At 52.9% G+C, this 15915-nt stretch overlaps 1 pseudogene; it reads right to left on the reverse strand.

The window, feature by feature from the left end:
• Window positions 1–2028: 2028 nt before the first annotated feature.
• Window positions 2029–2123, reverse strand: LOC144793559 (small nucleolar RNA U3; annotated as a pseudogene).
• Between the last annotated feature and the right edge of the window lie 13792 nt (window positions 2124–15915).

The raw sequence follows: 15915 nt of genomic DNA on the forward strand, positions 1-15915 counted from the left end.
ATGATAGGATCTTTATAATGCCCTAACTTATGGAACTTGTACTCTGCAATATTTGGGCACCAAGGGTTGGCAGCTGGATTCCTACTTTCTGGCTTTCGACCTTGTTGCGACTGCTAGCAATGACACTGTCCCCTGGGGATGGATATTTGTGGGCTTTCTAGGCTCAGTCAATCTATTGTATTCAGTGGACTGAATCGGTTATTCAATGGGAGGTTGAAATCGCTACCCTGAAGGCCTACAAAGTGATTAGGTCTGAGACTATGTTTGTGTCTGAGGTTCTCTGCACGAGGGTAAAAGTATGCTAGGGGAAGGGTATGTATTGGTCCTTCGTGTTCGGGTCCATTATTATCCCAATTTGTTATGTGATTGACCACCCCTCTATCTCTAAAGTCGACTACTACACAGTCCCCGTCAATGTCTTTATTTTTTTAGCCTATCCAGCTTACTCTACGTGCAAATAGGATTTCTCCTTCCCCTTGCCCAGATAAGGGTCTATGTCTACCTAACCAGTGTGTGATCTTATTTTTAAGCTCTGGGGAGGTGTCACCCTGTTCTACATTAATAGGGGTGACCCCCGCAAGAACGACGACATACGGTGCAGCCACCGGCGGTAAGTGTAGACATGGTAATGTGTCCCGCCTTGTCGCAACATTCAGGTGTAGATTACTAGTTGGCGTTCGCTTTGGTGGTTCATTGTGCTTTGGGTGACTAATATGGGAGTTCCTTCCCTGATATGCGTTGTCCATGGGTGTCGATATTCCTGGGGGCTAAGTTTGTGATCCTGCCATACTGGGGCCACTACCTTCCGAATTTCCCTTGGCCGTGATGGGTGGGGAGTTATCATTTAAGCGGCCATCATTCGTATTAGGAGGGCTTGGAGAGGGCGACTTGATACCATCTACCTCATTGATTACTGCGGTCAGCCTGTTGAAGGTAGAGGGGGGGGGTGATATTACTGCACTCTAGTCTGTTGTTGACCAAATATATAAGCCTATCTATTCGACTTGTGACCGACTTAAACTGGGTAGAAATACATTTTTCTAGGTCCTGTTGCATGTCTAGGATGAGATGGATTGCCCAAGGGGGAGGTGATGGCTTAAGATTGACAAGTATTGGGCCCTCAAGCATACCCTCTACTTGTCCTGTTGCCTCTGTGCATACTGACTTAGTTTTTTTTGTTTCCTGACATTGGTAGCGGGCTTACATTTCATTTTTACAGGTCGAGGGGCTACAGGAGAAGGGGTAATAGAGCCGGATTTTTCAATCTGTGATGTCTGTGGACTCAGTGTTTTTTCTACGGACAGGTTGGGGAATAGCTCTGATATACCTTCGGGCAGCCCTACAGGCAATCCTTGTGGCTGTGAGATGCCCGGAGTGCTCGGTGTAATAGAAAGTCTGCGCTCTGTGTTCTCAATCGCCGAAGACACAGCACCAATAGCCTTCTGCAGCATTTTGTCAATGGCTGTGACAGTGGGGGATTTAGTTAGTGCTGCTGACTTTTGTCGGGTCTGCGGTCTGCTTATTAAAGATTTAGGTTTGCCCATTTTCAAGGGGTAGTAGGGAGACAGAAATAAAGATTTTGGCGACCCTATATAATGTTTAGACGTCTGACTTGTTCCCTACTAGCTGTGTTAGTCCCTCACACTTATCCCGGCCTACTCACTTATAATTAGACCTCTCCCCACATTTTATGAAGCATGAATGTTACTTAACAGTCTCGTGAAGGTCCCAGGAGGTTAATAGGGTGGCCCAGTCCAGTCCCTCCAGGTCCTGAACAGGCACAAACAGGCCCGCCCTTCGTCCCGGCTGCGGAACTGGGGAAGTGTCTTAAATGCGCGCTGTCCCCGCCTCCCCCTGAGCCACAACAGGTGATATTCGCCGGTGCACCCTGGGGAACGTAGTCCTGTCCCCGGGTGTAAGCTCCGTTCGGTCGGGTCGAAAATCAGCAAGCGGCCCCCTCCGTCCACAGTTCTGCTCTCCTCACAATTGCGGGTTGATGACAACAAGAAGGGCCCCCAGTTTGTGTACTCTATCTCCAACCCTCTTGAAAGGGATAAGAACGATCATCAATAGCAAACAGCAGCTACATAAATGCAGCACTGTTCACTCGCTTCACGCTCAGAAGAGAGCAGGTCACGAAGAGGTTATGGAAGTGTCTGAAGGTGATGCTGGTGTGTCAGAAGTGTCTGGGCCGTCAGGTGTCTCAAGTGCTGATCAGCATTGTTATGGCAAGGAACTGGCGCCGAATAATTTCAACATTTACACCAGGTCTGATCTCTCGTCTAAGCTTCAAGACAAATAGAAAGACTTTGTGGTTTACTAGGGAGTTATGTCCTGTTCATTATATTTCTATGCCCCACATTTGTGAATATTCTTGGAATGTCCTTTTCGCAATGTTCTATGTAGTTGTTTTAATGATGTTTCTTTTGACAACATTTTTTTAGTGGATAGATGTTAAGGGTTTTCAGAAAATCCTCCTTTCCTGCGTGGCCATCCTAAGTTTTTTCGCCTTTTTCTGGACCCTATTTTTCTTTGTGATTCTGTTTTATTGATTTTCCGAAAGAGCTGCTTTATTCTACAGGGTCGTGCATAAGCCTTGTATCAATAGTTAAATGGCAGATACAATATGACTTCTGGTAAAAGCACAATTGATGCAGACATTGGATAGAATCCAGAGGCGTTTAGACAAGGGAGAAACAGTTGTATTGCAAACAGTTAACATAAAAAAACAAGCATTTGCAATGCAATAGGTCTCGCATTATAAAAGTTTGAGCTGTTGACAGTGCTAATAATAATGCAACACTAGCAGCTAAAAGATTCAGTAATGTGAGACCTATTGCATTGCGATATTTTTTTTCGTTTTTTTTATATAGCACGAACTACACATAAAACCACACACACAACCACACCAAGCATTTCTCGCTTTTGGGACCTTCTAAGTATTTTTTTTATGCAGCATAATATCCTTTGTGCAACCACATCAACTGTTGCGTAGCTAAACACTTATAAGGTCCCAAAGGCGAAACCTATTAGCTATGCCAATGTTTGGTGTGGTTGTGTGTGTGTGGTTGTGTGTGTGTTTGTGTGTGTGGTTGTGTGTGTGGCTGTGTGTGTGGTTGCGTGTGTGGTTGCATGTGTGGTGGTATGTATGTGGTTGTGTGTGGTTGTATGTGGTTGTTGTGTGTGTGGTTGTGTGTGGTTGTTGTGTGTGTTGTTGTGGGTGTGGTTGTGTGTGTGTGGTTGTGGGTGTGGGTACGGGTGTGTTTGTGGGTGTGTATTTGGGTGCGGGTGCGGTTGTGGGTGCGTGTGTGGGTTTGTATGTGGCATAGCCAATAGGTCTCGCTTTTGGGACCTTATAAGTGTTTAGGTATGCACCACAATATCCTTGGTGCAACAACCTCTACTGTTACATGGCTATACACTTATAAGGTCCTAAAGGCAAAACCTATTGGTTGTTGAAGCAGCTACAGAATGGAATGTGAATGCCTCAGAAATGGAACATAAATGTCTCAGTAATGGTAGGTGAATGCCTCAGGAATGTATATATGGGGGGGGGGGGTAAAATGGCCACAGTATAAACCACGGTGATGTATGGGAGTGTTGCACTGTATCAACACACTGCAGCGCATTACAGTACCACAATGCAGGACAATATTGCATATGGAAGTGCTGGAATAATTAACGTGCAAAAAACAACAAGTGATGGACTGAATGTGGATCAATGTCACACACTCCCCCAGTCAAAAGATCTGGGCCCAAATCCATCGTTTTTTTGCACTCCACACCACCCTGGGTCAGATAATGGCTTTATGCAAATCAGCTCTGACCCTGTTGCCCCATGGGAACAGTCCAGTCCGAACTACAACAGCCATATCTTTCCCAGACCGGAATCAAGCATCCGAGGACCGGACCGGTTTCGAGGTAACACCTCTCTTCAGCCCGGCTAGCTTGACTCCAAGTGGTGTGGAGTGCCTGGGACCCACGTCTGGGCATCCCCAGCGCACTTAGGGCGGCAATTGCAAAAAACAACAAGTGATGGACTGAATGTGGATCAATGTCACACACTCCCCCAGTCAAAAGATCTGGGCCCAAATCCATCGTTTTTTTGCACTCCACACCACCCTGGGTCAGATAATGGCTTGATTGCTTGATTCCGTTCTGGGAAGGACATGGCTTTTGTAGTTCGGACTGGACTGTTCCCATGGGGCACAGGGTCAGCGCTGATTTGCATATCGCCATTGTCTAACCCAGGGTGGTGTGGAGTGGAAAAACGATGGATTTGGGCCCAGATCTTTGGACTGGGGTGAATGTGTGACATTGATCCACATTCTGTCCATCACTGTTGTGTTTGCAATTACAGGAATAATTAACGTGCGGCATTGCATGAAAGCACTGCAGGCACTGAAGCACCGAAATGCCCAAGATGGGGAGCTGTCCAGTCTGGTCTTCGGGCAGTGCGGACATTCTTAGAGTCACAGTGATGGCACTGAGCAACACTGCAGCAGATGCTTGTGTAACCAACTGGCACTCTGCATGAAAGGGTTCATGAGCTCATGCAAGTATGAGGCCTCTGCTTGGAAAGGGTGGGGGTAGGGGGTGCCACAATCTGTACTGTGTGCATAATTGACTGTGGAATTGTGGGAACCTCAGGGCACAGTAAGACTACTGGGGCGATGTGTCGCTTCCACATTACAACTATCAGTAATCATGCCACAGGTCCCGCATGGCAGAATTCATTGCCCACAAAAAGGATTCCACAAAACCACGGTACACTAAACTAAAATGGGACGAAATCGATCAAACAAAAAAATACCTCTAGCAGATCAGTGCTGTTCTGTTTACACATACTGTGGCACTTTAAAAAAAAGATTTTCAGGGCCGTCGGAGCTTGGAAACACGAGCGTTCGTGAAGCCACTATAAGCAGCACGGCACATTACGTAGGAATAAAAAGAAATAACAGGGCTGTCGGAGTCCTGGGATTGAAAACACAACGATTGGATAAAAAAATGTATAGGGCCGCCTGAGCTTGGAAACACGAGTGCTTACTAAAACTAGTGACAAACGACGGAAGTAGGTAACCAGCACAGAAAATGCCCGATTTCAGAAAGAAAGAAAATACATAGAGCCGACACGATAACATGGCGTGTGCTTTACAATCACAGCAATGGCAAAAGCATTTACGGAAAGATGTGAGTCGAGGCAAGGGGGTAATAAATGAGTCACTTCTCCAAAGAGTGTAAGTCTCGCCCAGTGAAGGAAGTGCTACTGCCAGCTGCTGTTCAGTCAGAAAATTGGTCGTGATTTGGGCACCACGCACGCCTATCTCGGGACGATCACCTATGCTAAAAAGCACTTAATTTGCATAAACACAGCCAGCACACGAGTAGTCCAGCTCACAGCTCGGTGTATTCAAATAGACTTCTCATTTAATGAAAAGAGTCGATTCCAAAATAGAAATCTAAGACTGGAATGGTAAACTATTTTGAGATAATAATGTGACGGTGCGATAACAGAATGATTGGAAGAAACTCGTCTTGATGGATTTACTGAGTGCAGCTTGTTGGCATTAATGGCGGTTCATTTCCCTTCCCTATCGCGGTCAAACCTCACTGTTGCATAGAAGGAAATTACAGCTGCAGCAGCTTTAGAGCATGGCTTAATGAAGTATAAACTGCCCTTTTCTCTCAGAATGCGCAAAGAGGAATTCACCTATGTGTTATTTTTAGCGGCGTACAAACCACACTGCTGCGAAGTAATTTCGTTATGAAAGAGATGTGATCCAGCATTTGAAACAAGCGCGATCGCAAAACAACAAACAAAACAAGCTCTTGGCATTGCTGTGGGGTGGCGGGGTGGGAGCGCATTGGCGGGGGAGCAGCAGCCTTTGATGTGCGAGTGGGAGGGAACACCATATGGGGTGTGATTAAGCAGTGAGCTCAAGCGTGCGCTGGGCAAGCGTCGCGCTTGAGTAACTCACATGCATTGGGGACAATCCTCGCTGGTTTCAAGAGCTGTTTTGCCCACTATACTCTCGCAGAACAAAGCATGCGCGTTGGTTCAGCGAGACCTAAAAACTAAGAACATTACAAGGTAGGATGGCAAGACAACACAGAAGGTGTACCACCTTTGTAATAGGGGGCGGGTGCCTCGGGACAGGGAGGGAAACAGGGCTCAAGTATAAGGACAGGTGGAGCGGTGACATGTGGCCCACATAGTTGTCAAGTATGTGCTGCAGGTAATTATGATGAAGCTAGAAGCCTAGGGGGCAGATTTACAGGCCTCTTGCACCACTTTTGCTTCACTTTTCCCATGTTAAAAGTGACGCAAAAGTGGCGCAAGGGGCTTGTAAATCTGGAAGAAGGTAATTATTTGCGCCGGGGCCAGACAGGCTCTAAGCAACATGTAAAATTGGACTCATTTCAGACCATCATTCCTGGATTCTGCACACTGGTGGGCAAGAACCCGCTTCCACTCCGCATTACAGAGTGCTCTCCCAAACTCCGTTTCTCATGTGGCTCACAATACATCAAGGGGTGCCAGTGTGTGAAAAACTAGTGAGGAGGCGATCCATCTAATAAGATGAAGGCCTTTGCCCAAGGAATAGAGCGACTGGTGCATGGTTTATTGGCAGTAATCTGCCAATAGCGGCGTACCACCACCACATACAGCAGTGCACTATAAGCCATGAAGTGTACCTGGGGTAACCCATAACTTTCCATAGAGCATCAAAGGAGTGCAATGCCCCATCCTCAAAAAGATCCCATATGGCTTCGATGCCCAGTTCACGCCACTGTTGAGTAGAGGTGAGAGCCCTGTGAGCTACAAAGCATTGCAAGCTTTGCAGTGGCATAGATGGGGCATAAGGAAGGAGAGGAGACGTGAGAGTCATGATTCTTCTGTAGCATGGGTAAACTACTCGTGCGTGTCGGGGGAGAGGTCATGAGGAGCGGCCCACAGAGCAAACAATCGGAGCACATCCATCTGATGTCAAGCCCTATTCATAATGGCAGTGTCATCCAAATGGTTATTGGTCAACCGAAGAGTTACCCACTGCAGTTGGGAGGCTAGATAGTATTATTCAAAAATTTGGGCACCCACCCTCCCTGCTCGAGGGGGGGGGAGCAGAAATTCACCTACACAACCCATTGTCGGCATATGTTCCAAATTAGCTCACTAAGCATAGAGTCTAAGTTGTGTAAAAACATGGCTGGCAAGTGAAGAGAGAGGTTAGCAAAATACTAAAGTAAGCGGGGAGCATGATTATTTTTGGCAACGCATTCCTGCCTGTTACTGACAAAGGTATAGTATTTCAAAAGGCTATTTGCCCACGCAGGGCTGCAACTGCGTGTGAGATTTTTCTGTCAAGTAAGTCCTGGTTAGAGTGGCAAATATTTATGCCTAGGTATCAAAAAGTATGGGTCTGCCAGTGCACTACGGACCAGCCAATGGACAGCTGCACCTCTGGGGCCAGCGGCAAAGAGGACAGAAACACAACTTTTGCCATTTTATGTGGAAGCCTGAGACCACGTGAAACTCCTTGAGAGCTATCGCTGTGTCCCACCAGCCCGTGGTAGTATTGCTCAATTATAACAGCATGTCATTTGCATAAACACCTTTTTCTGGACTGTATATGTTTGCTGGCTTTAGAACTGCCTGCACTTTACCCCTGCTAACCAGTAGCAAAGTGCCTGTGCTCCCCTTTTAAATACGGTTGAATTGGCACGTTCCTAATTGGTATATTTAATGTACCTATAAGTCCCTAGTATATTTTACAAGTGTACCAATGACTGAAAGTTAAATGCCACAAGTGGGCTGCACCTATTGTGCTACCCACTACAATAGCAGTGCAAACATGGCTTCAGGCCTACCAGTGTAGTTTGACTATAGCAGTGTAAACACTGCAATTCAACCTGTCAAAATAAACAGGCAGTGTGCAAGGTATTCAAAAGTTGGACATGTAGAAATGTTATGTTAACATGGGAGTGCACTAAAAAGGAAGAGAAATGGGATGCCAAAACAATTCTGGTGTATTCATTTTCTGGTTGGTTGTTGGACCCGGCCTCGTGGCGTGGTCCTACCCCTCCCGCATGGCGGGCCCCGGACGACATCGGCCCTCCATCCAGCCCGGGTCGGCCTCGGGCACACCTCTGCACGCCCTCCAAACCACCAGATCCGCCACCCGGTGGCCCACAACCACTGACACGGCATTCTCGGGCCGCCCCAGCATTACCGGTCCGGTGCCCACCCCGGACCCTCATTCCAGGCCCGACGCCATCTTGGGCCCATCACGTCACAGACACGTGGTCCCGGACCAGCCGCGGCCACGGCCCCAGCGAGCCCGCCATCGAGGCACCAAGAACCCTCCGGGTGGTGGAGTGGCCACTCAACCAGAGACAAGGAGAGGGGAGTTTCGATGGCTCTCCAACCGTCCCCGGATGCCTGGTTTCGATCGACCTCCGGCCTCCCTGAGCGCTGGCCCCACCCCCTGCTGGGTGTCTGGACACCATCATCCCGGCCCCTCTGACCCCCAGGCGAGAGGGTCCGGACATCAAAGGACTCCAGACCTATATCTGGGCCAGCCCCGGAGTAGGACGGCAGTTGTATCCCGGAGTCGAGAAGCCCTGCTGACGCTGTCGCGGCTGACCCTGAGACGAACTCCCCTTGCTGCTCTACCTGGAACCTGCTGGCGCTGCCGCGGTCCATCTTCGCTGTAACCACCTTGGAGCCTGCTGGCGCTGCCGCGGTCCATCTTCGCTGTAACCACCTTGGAGCCTGCTGGCGCTGCCGCGGTCCATCTTCGCTGTAACCACCTTGGAGCCTGCTGGTGCTGCCGCGGTCCATCTTTGCGGTAACCATCTTGGAGCCTGCTGGCGCTGCCGCGGTCCACACTCGCTGAACCATCTTGGAGCCTGCTGGCGCTGCCGCGGCCCAACCTTCCGGAACCCCCAGCTCGAGGATTGAGAGCTATGCGTAGGGTCTCCTTGCAACCGACCATCTATAAGACTGTCCCGCTACCTTGCCCCTTGCCACGAGACTTTCCAGATCTCTGGATCTGCTGTATATATTGAAACAATACTTATTGCCCGATAAAGATTGAAAACTCTATCTACGTGTGGTGTATATTTGTAGTGGTGTGGTTACTCTGCTGTACGATTCTAGGAGAGGGCCCTCCCGTCGGAGGCCTCTCGACATCGCTCGGTCCCTTCTCTGAAGGAGGGGTAGACCTAGGGGTGGTCAGTCAGACACCTTCTGCCTCCCCCGGGTTCGCCTTTCTAACATTGGTGGCAGGCGCTGCGATCCGAGCCAACGCAAAATCGTACAGAGAGTGATCTACCCGCTACGACGGAAAAACACACAGAGACCATGACGACCCAAGGAACCAACCTACCTGCCGAATTCCAGAAAGAGAAGATAGAAGAATACAGCCACAAAGAACTAAAACAATTCTGTAAAGACATGGGTATCGCTACCACTGGCCTGAGCACAAAAGAGGACTTCAAATCGGCCCTACAAGCCTGGGTGGAAACCCGAGACAGACCACCCCAAGAGGAGAATGGCCCGAACGGGCAACAGGAAACCAGCGCACCCCCGATGGGGGAAAGAACCGCAACACTAAACGCGGACCTCATCTATGAAGACGCTCGAGAACGAGAGCGCAACCGGCTACACGAAGTGGAGCTTGCACGACTCCGGCTAGACGGAGAACTCCAGCTAGCGGAGAAAAAGATAGCCCTCGAGCAACTACGGCTGGAGGGAGATCTAGAAGAGAAACGGAGACAACGTGACCTCGAAGAAAAACGACTAGCATATGAACACGAACGAGGCCTGAGAGAACTAGAAATCAAGGCCAAGATCAACGAAGATAGCGCGGCCGGGGCCAAGACCTCGGCCCCTCCCGTGGACACCAAGGTTCACCTACCGAAAGATGGAGTCAAAGAATACTACAAGAACGATGATATCCAACAATGGTTCAAAGCCTACGAGGTGGCCATGACCGCCCATCGGGTGCCCCTGAAGGATTGGGGCGCCGGCCTGTGGGGAAAGTTCGTCAACGAAGGGAGGGACGCCCTGCTGGAACTCCCGGACACCGAAATGACCTCCTATGAACACATGAAAACGACCCTACTCACGCGCTACGGACTCACCCCCGAAATGTACCGGCATAGGTTCCGAGACTGTAAAAAAATCCCCGGTACCACGTGGGTAGAATATGTGAACTTTTTTAGCAGAGCCTTCGAGGGGGGGTCAAAGGCAGTCAGGTCACTACCTACCAGCAGTTGGTCGAACTGATGTTATGGGAGCACCTCTCCAACAACTGCTTCATTGAACTACGACAACACCTCCTCGACAGCAAGTTGACCGAGCCGCGAAAGCTAGCGGTCGAAGCAGATCGGTGGGCGAGCAACCGCGTCCACCGGAACACCACAGGAGAATACGGACGAGGGTCCCCGGGGAACCACCGGCCGCGAGGCGGCCGGTCTGGCATCAGCCGAGACCTCTCGCCGGGGTCTTCGCCCGCCTCCTCTACACCAGCCTCCAGCCCGAGGGGGGCCCATCCAGGGAGACCGGGGCCACGCCCCAACGTTACGTGCCACAGATGCCAGCGGCTGGGTCACTATGCCAATGATCCTCTCTGCCCCATGAACCAGCGGCCCGGCACCACCGGGCCCCCCGGTCGACAAATCACTGCAGCTGCTCTGAGCGAGGAAAAGGATGAAGAAGAAGAGGTCCCTATGGAACCAGAAGAATGGGAGTCCGCGGCCATTTGCCTCGCCTCCCTGGGCGACAAAGACATGATCCCCCGAGACCAGATTCCGATCAACACCCAGAAGTACCGCCAGTGGGTCACCATCAACGGACGCCGGGCCGAGGCTCTCCGTGACACGGGGGCCAGCATGACCGCCGTCCGCTGCCATCTGGTGACCCCAGAACAAATCTTGCCCCACGTTCTGTGCCCTGTCCGGTCAGCGGACAATTCCGAGAGCCTGTGCCAGATGGCTCGCATCCCCTTCGAGTGGGGAGGAGTGTCCGGCATGCTGAAAGTCACCGCCCGAGACGATGCCCCGGTGGACTGCCTCCTAGGGAACGACCTGGAAAGTTCCCCCTGGGCACAGATCGAGCGAAGAGAGCATCTGGGGATGCTAGGCCTTCCTGAATGGGTTTGCGTAACGACCCGATCCATGTCCACCCGGGACGCCGTCCCAACCGAAGACAATCTGCCCGAAGAACCTGAATGGCCGGCACCTCCGCCACCCGCCACTGCCATGGCCGAACCCGAACTAGGGCCGCAGGGCCCCCGCCATGAAGAACTTCCCGAGCTCGGGCCCCTTCCCGAACTAGCCCAGTGGCGCCAAGAAGGGGGCCCCACCCGCGAGCAGTTCCGTCGGGAACAAAAGACATGTCCTTCCCTTGAGGGACTCCGACAACAAGCCGCCACACAAGCCACAGGAGACTCCTCGGGGTCCCACTGGATCTATTGGGACCAGGACCTCCTGTACAGTGAACAAAAGGTCGCCGAGCTGGGGGCCGGCCGAGTGCTAGTCGTCCCCCTCCACTTCAGAGACTTTCTCTTAAACCTGGCACATGATGTGCCCCTCGCCGGGCACCTGGGGCAGGACAAAACCTACAGCCGCCTGGTGACCCACTTTTATTGGCCGAAGATGCACCGCGATGTGTACAACCACTGCCGAACCTGTCCGACCTGCCAAGCCAGCGGAAAGAGTGGGGGGAAAATCCAGGCCCCACTCCAACCGTTTCCCGTGGTGACCACTCCCTTCGAGTGAGTAGGGATCGACATCGTGGGGCCCCTGGATCCTCCAACCTCTCAGGGGCACCGCGTCATCCTCGTCCTGGTGGACCATGCCACCCGCTACCCAGAAGCTATCCCCCCCGGACTATCACAGCCCCCGTAGTGGGTCGGGCGCTAATGGGGATCTTCTCCAGATTCGGCTTCCCCCGAGAGGTCGTCAGTGATCGGGGCACAAACTTTATATCGAAATATATGCGGTCCCTGTGGCAACAGTGCGGGGTCGCGTATAAGTTCACCACCCCGTATCACCCTCAAGGGAATGGACTAGTGGAGCGATTTAATAGGACCCTGAAAGGAATGATCAAAGGCCTAGAAGAGCCCCTCCGGCGCAAATGGGACGTTCTGCTACCATGCCTCCTGTTCGCCTACCGGGAGGTACCCCAGAAGTCCCCGGGGTGCAGCCCCTTTGAACTATTATATGGACACCCGGTGCGAGGCCCCCTCAGCCTGGTCAAGGAAGGCTGGGAGCTGGCCGCCTCCGATACTCCGCCCGATGTTTTCCGATACCTCTTGACTCTCCGCAACCAGACTCGGAAGTTCCGGGAACTGGCCGAAACCAACCTGAAGGCCAGTCAAGAGGAGATGAAGCGCTGGTATGATGAAAATGCCTCGTCCATTGAATTCGAGCCGGGCCAGCAGGTCTGGGTCATGTCCCCGGTCGACCCCGGCGCCCTCCAGGACAAATGGACGGGGCCCTTCAACGTGGTGGAGCGCAAGAGCCCCGTCACCTACCTAGTGGACATGGAGTCCCCCCGGAACCCCCTCCGGGTCCTACACGCCAATCGGCTCAAGCCCCACTTTGTCCACACCGAACTGAGCCTGTTGTTGGCTACCGATGACGGAGCAGAGGACGACTCCGAGCCTCTACCAGACCTCCTGAGCACCTCCGAGAAAGATGGCTCCGTCGAGGGAGTCTCCCTCTCTCCCGCGCTGACACCCAAACAGCGCCAGGACTGCCAGAAACTGCTGGATCAATTTGCGAACTTATTTTCCCTCACCCCCGGAGTCACCCAGTGGTGTGTTCACGACATCGACACCGGGGACAGTCCGCCCGTGCGGCACCGAGCCTACCGAGTCCCCGACCGAGTCCGGACCTGCATCCAAGCAGAAGTTTCCAAGATGCTAGCCCTAGGGGTAGTCGAGCCCTCAGACAGTCCATGGGCCAGTCCCGTCGTCCTGGTCCCTAAGGCCGCCGCCCCCGGGGTGCCCCCGGAGCTGCGGTTCTGTGTCGACTACCGGGGACTGAATGCCGTCACCAGGACCGACGCCCATCCCATTCCCCAAGCGGATGAACTGATCGATCGCCTGGGAGCCGCCAGGTACCTCAGCACCTTCGACCTCACGGCCGGATACTGGCAAATCGGCCTCACTCCAGGGGCACAAGAACGATCCGCTTTCTCGACCCCCGATGGCCACTTCCACTTCAACGTGATGCCCTTCGGCATGAAGAATGCTCCGGCCACCTTCCAGAGACTAGTGAATCGGGTGCTGGCAGGGCTGGAAGAGTTCAGTGCCGCCTATCTGGACGATATTGCGGTGTACAGCCTCTGTCGGGACGAGCACCTGACCCACCTCTGGAAGGTCCTGACGGCCCTCCAACGGGCCGGACTAACAATAAAAGCCAGCAAGTGCCAGATCGGTCAAGGGTCCGTGACCTATCTGGGACACCCAGTGGGGAGCGGCCAAGTGGCTCCCCTTCAACCCAAGATCGACGCCATCCAGGCCTGGGAGCCCCCCGTCACCCAGACCGCCGTCCGAGCCTTCCTGGGGCTCACTGGATTCTATCGGCGGTTCATAAAGGACTATGGGAGCATTGTGGGGCCCCTCACAGAACTAACCTCCAAGAGACTACCCCCGAAGGTGCACTGGACCCCCGAGTGCCAAGTAGCCTTTGAGACACTAAAGACTGCCATGTGCACCGCCCCGGTGCTCCAGGCCCCCGACTACAGCCGAGAGTTCATCGTCCAAACTGACGCCTCGGAACACGGCATTGGGGCCGTACTGTCCCAAATGAACTCTGACGGAGTTGACCTTCCTGTGGCCTTCATCAGCCGGCGCCTGCTGGCCCGAGAACAATGCTGGAGCACCATTGAGAGGGAAGCATTCGCCGTCGTACGGGCCCTAAAGAAGCTCCGGCCCTACCTCTTCGGCACCCACTTCCGAGTCCAGACCGACCACCGGCCCCTGCGGTGGTTGATGCAGATGGCGAGAATCCGAAGTTGCTACGTTGGTCCATCTCCCTCCAAGGGATGAACTTCACCGTGGAGCATCGCCCTGGCAACGACCACGCCAACGCTGATAGCCTCTCCAGATTCTTCCGCCTTGGCGAGGAGAATCCCCAAGAAGATGGGTGACTCTCCCCTGCCTTCAGCTGGAGGGGACGCGTGTTGGACCCGGCCTCGTGGCGTGGTCCTACCCCTCCCACATGGCGGGCCCCGGACGACATCGGCCCTCCATCCAGCCCGGGTCGGCCTCGGGCACACCTCTGCACGCCCTCCAAACCACCAGATCCGCCACCCGGTGGCCCACAACCACTGACACGGCACACTCGGGCCGCCCCAGCATTACCGGTCCGGTGCCCACCCCGGACCCTCATTCCAGGCCCGACGCCATCTTGGGCCCATCACGTCACAGACACGTGGTCCCGGACCAGCTGCGGCCACGGCCCCAGCGAGCCCGCCATCGAGGCACCAAGAACCCTCCGGGTGGTAGAGTGGCCACTCAACCAGAGACAAGGAGAGGGGAGTTTCGATGGCTCTCCAACTGTCCCCGGATGCCTGGTTTCGATCGACCTCCGGCATCCCTGAGCGCTGGCCCCACCCCCTGCTGGGTGTCTGGACACCATCATCCCGGCCCCTCTGACCCCCAGGCGAGAGGGTCCGGACATCAAAGGACTCCAGACCTATATCTGGGCCAGCCCCGGAGTAGGACGGCAGTTGTATCCCGGAGTCGAGAAGCCCTGCTGACGCTGTCGCGGCTGACCCTGAGATGAACTCCCCTTGCTGCTCTACCTGGAACCTGCTGGCGCTGCCGCGGTCCATCTTCGCTGAACCATCTTGGAGCCTGCTGGCGCTGCCGCGGCCCAACCTTCCAGAACCCCCCAGCTCGAGGATTGAGAGCTGTGCGTAGGGTCTCCTTGCAACCGACCATCTATAAGACTGTACCGCTACCTTGCCCCTTGCCACGAGACTTTCCAGATCTCTGGATCTGCTGTATATATTGAAACGATATTTTATTGCCCGATAAAGATTGAAAACTCTATCTACGTGTGGTGTATATTTGTAGTGGTGTGGTTACTCTGCTGTACGATTCTAGGAGAGGGCCCTCCCGTCGGAGGCCTCTCGACATCGCTCGGTCCCTTCTCTGAAGGAGGGGTAGACCTAGGGGTGGTCAGTCAGACACTTTCTGCCTCCCCCGGGTTCGCCTTTCTAACATTGGTGAAAAACCCTTTGTTTGTTCCACCAGACGTCTGTCTCTGGGTTTTATATAAAACACTGTGAATGCACTTGAAAAGAAAGGGCACAGGATGCCAAACCCATTCTTCTGTATCCACTGTCTGGTTGCTGGAAAACCCTACTTTTCTTCTACCAGACTTCTGTCTCTGGGATTATTGTGGGTATACTATCTTCCCCAAACTAGATTTTAGTGTTGGATGTGGGAGGACCGTAGGATTACCTTAGTACGCTCCCCCACACAAACCCCAGCCCTCAGAGCCTGAGTTAAGTGTGTCTGAAGACTTTCATCATCTTAAAAATGCCCAGACTCGCTAGGCTTGGTTTTGAGAACTTTTACTCCATTGGTTAGGGCGTCCCCAGGAATCGTTCTCACCCACTAGCTCATGCCAGGTATTCATGTGCCACCTCCAGGCACCTACTCCCGAACACATGCTGGACCTGTGGAAGATCGGAAGAGGACAGGACCTGCTGTCTGTGACCTGAGAGGAGCTCAGAGGGACTCAACCTGTTTTTCTTGTAAAAGGCAGACTCGGAGGGTCATTTTTTTTTTTTTTTTAAGTTGTTTTTATTGCAGAATTAGTAACAAGACCTCAGAACAGGTCGACCAGTACACTTACGACATCGCCAAACATATAGATGACAGGACAATC

The sequence above is a fragment of the Lissotriton helveticus genome, chromosome 11 (genome assembly GCF_964261635.1).
Source record: "Lissotriton helveticus chromosome 11, aLisHel1.1, whole genome shotgun sequence".
Classification (NCBI taxonomy): domain Eukaryota; kingdom Metazoa; phylum Chordata; class Amphibia; order Caudata; family Salamandridae; genus Lissotriton; species Lissotriton helveticus.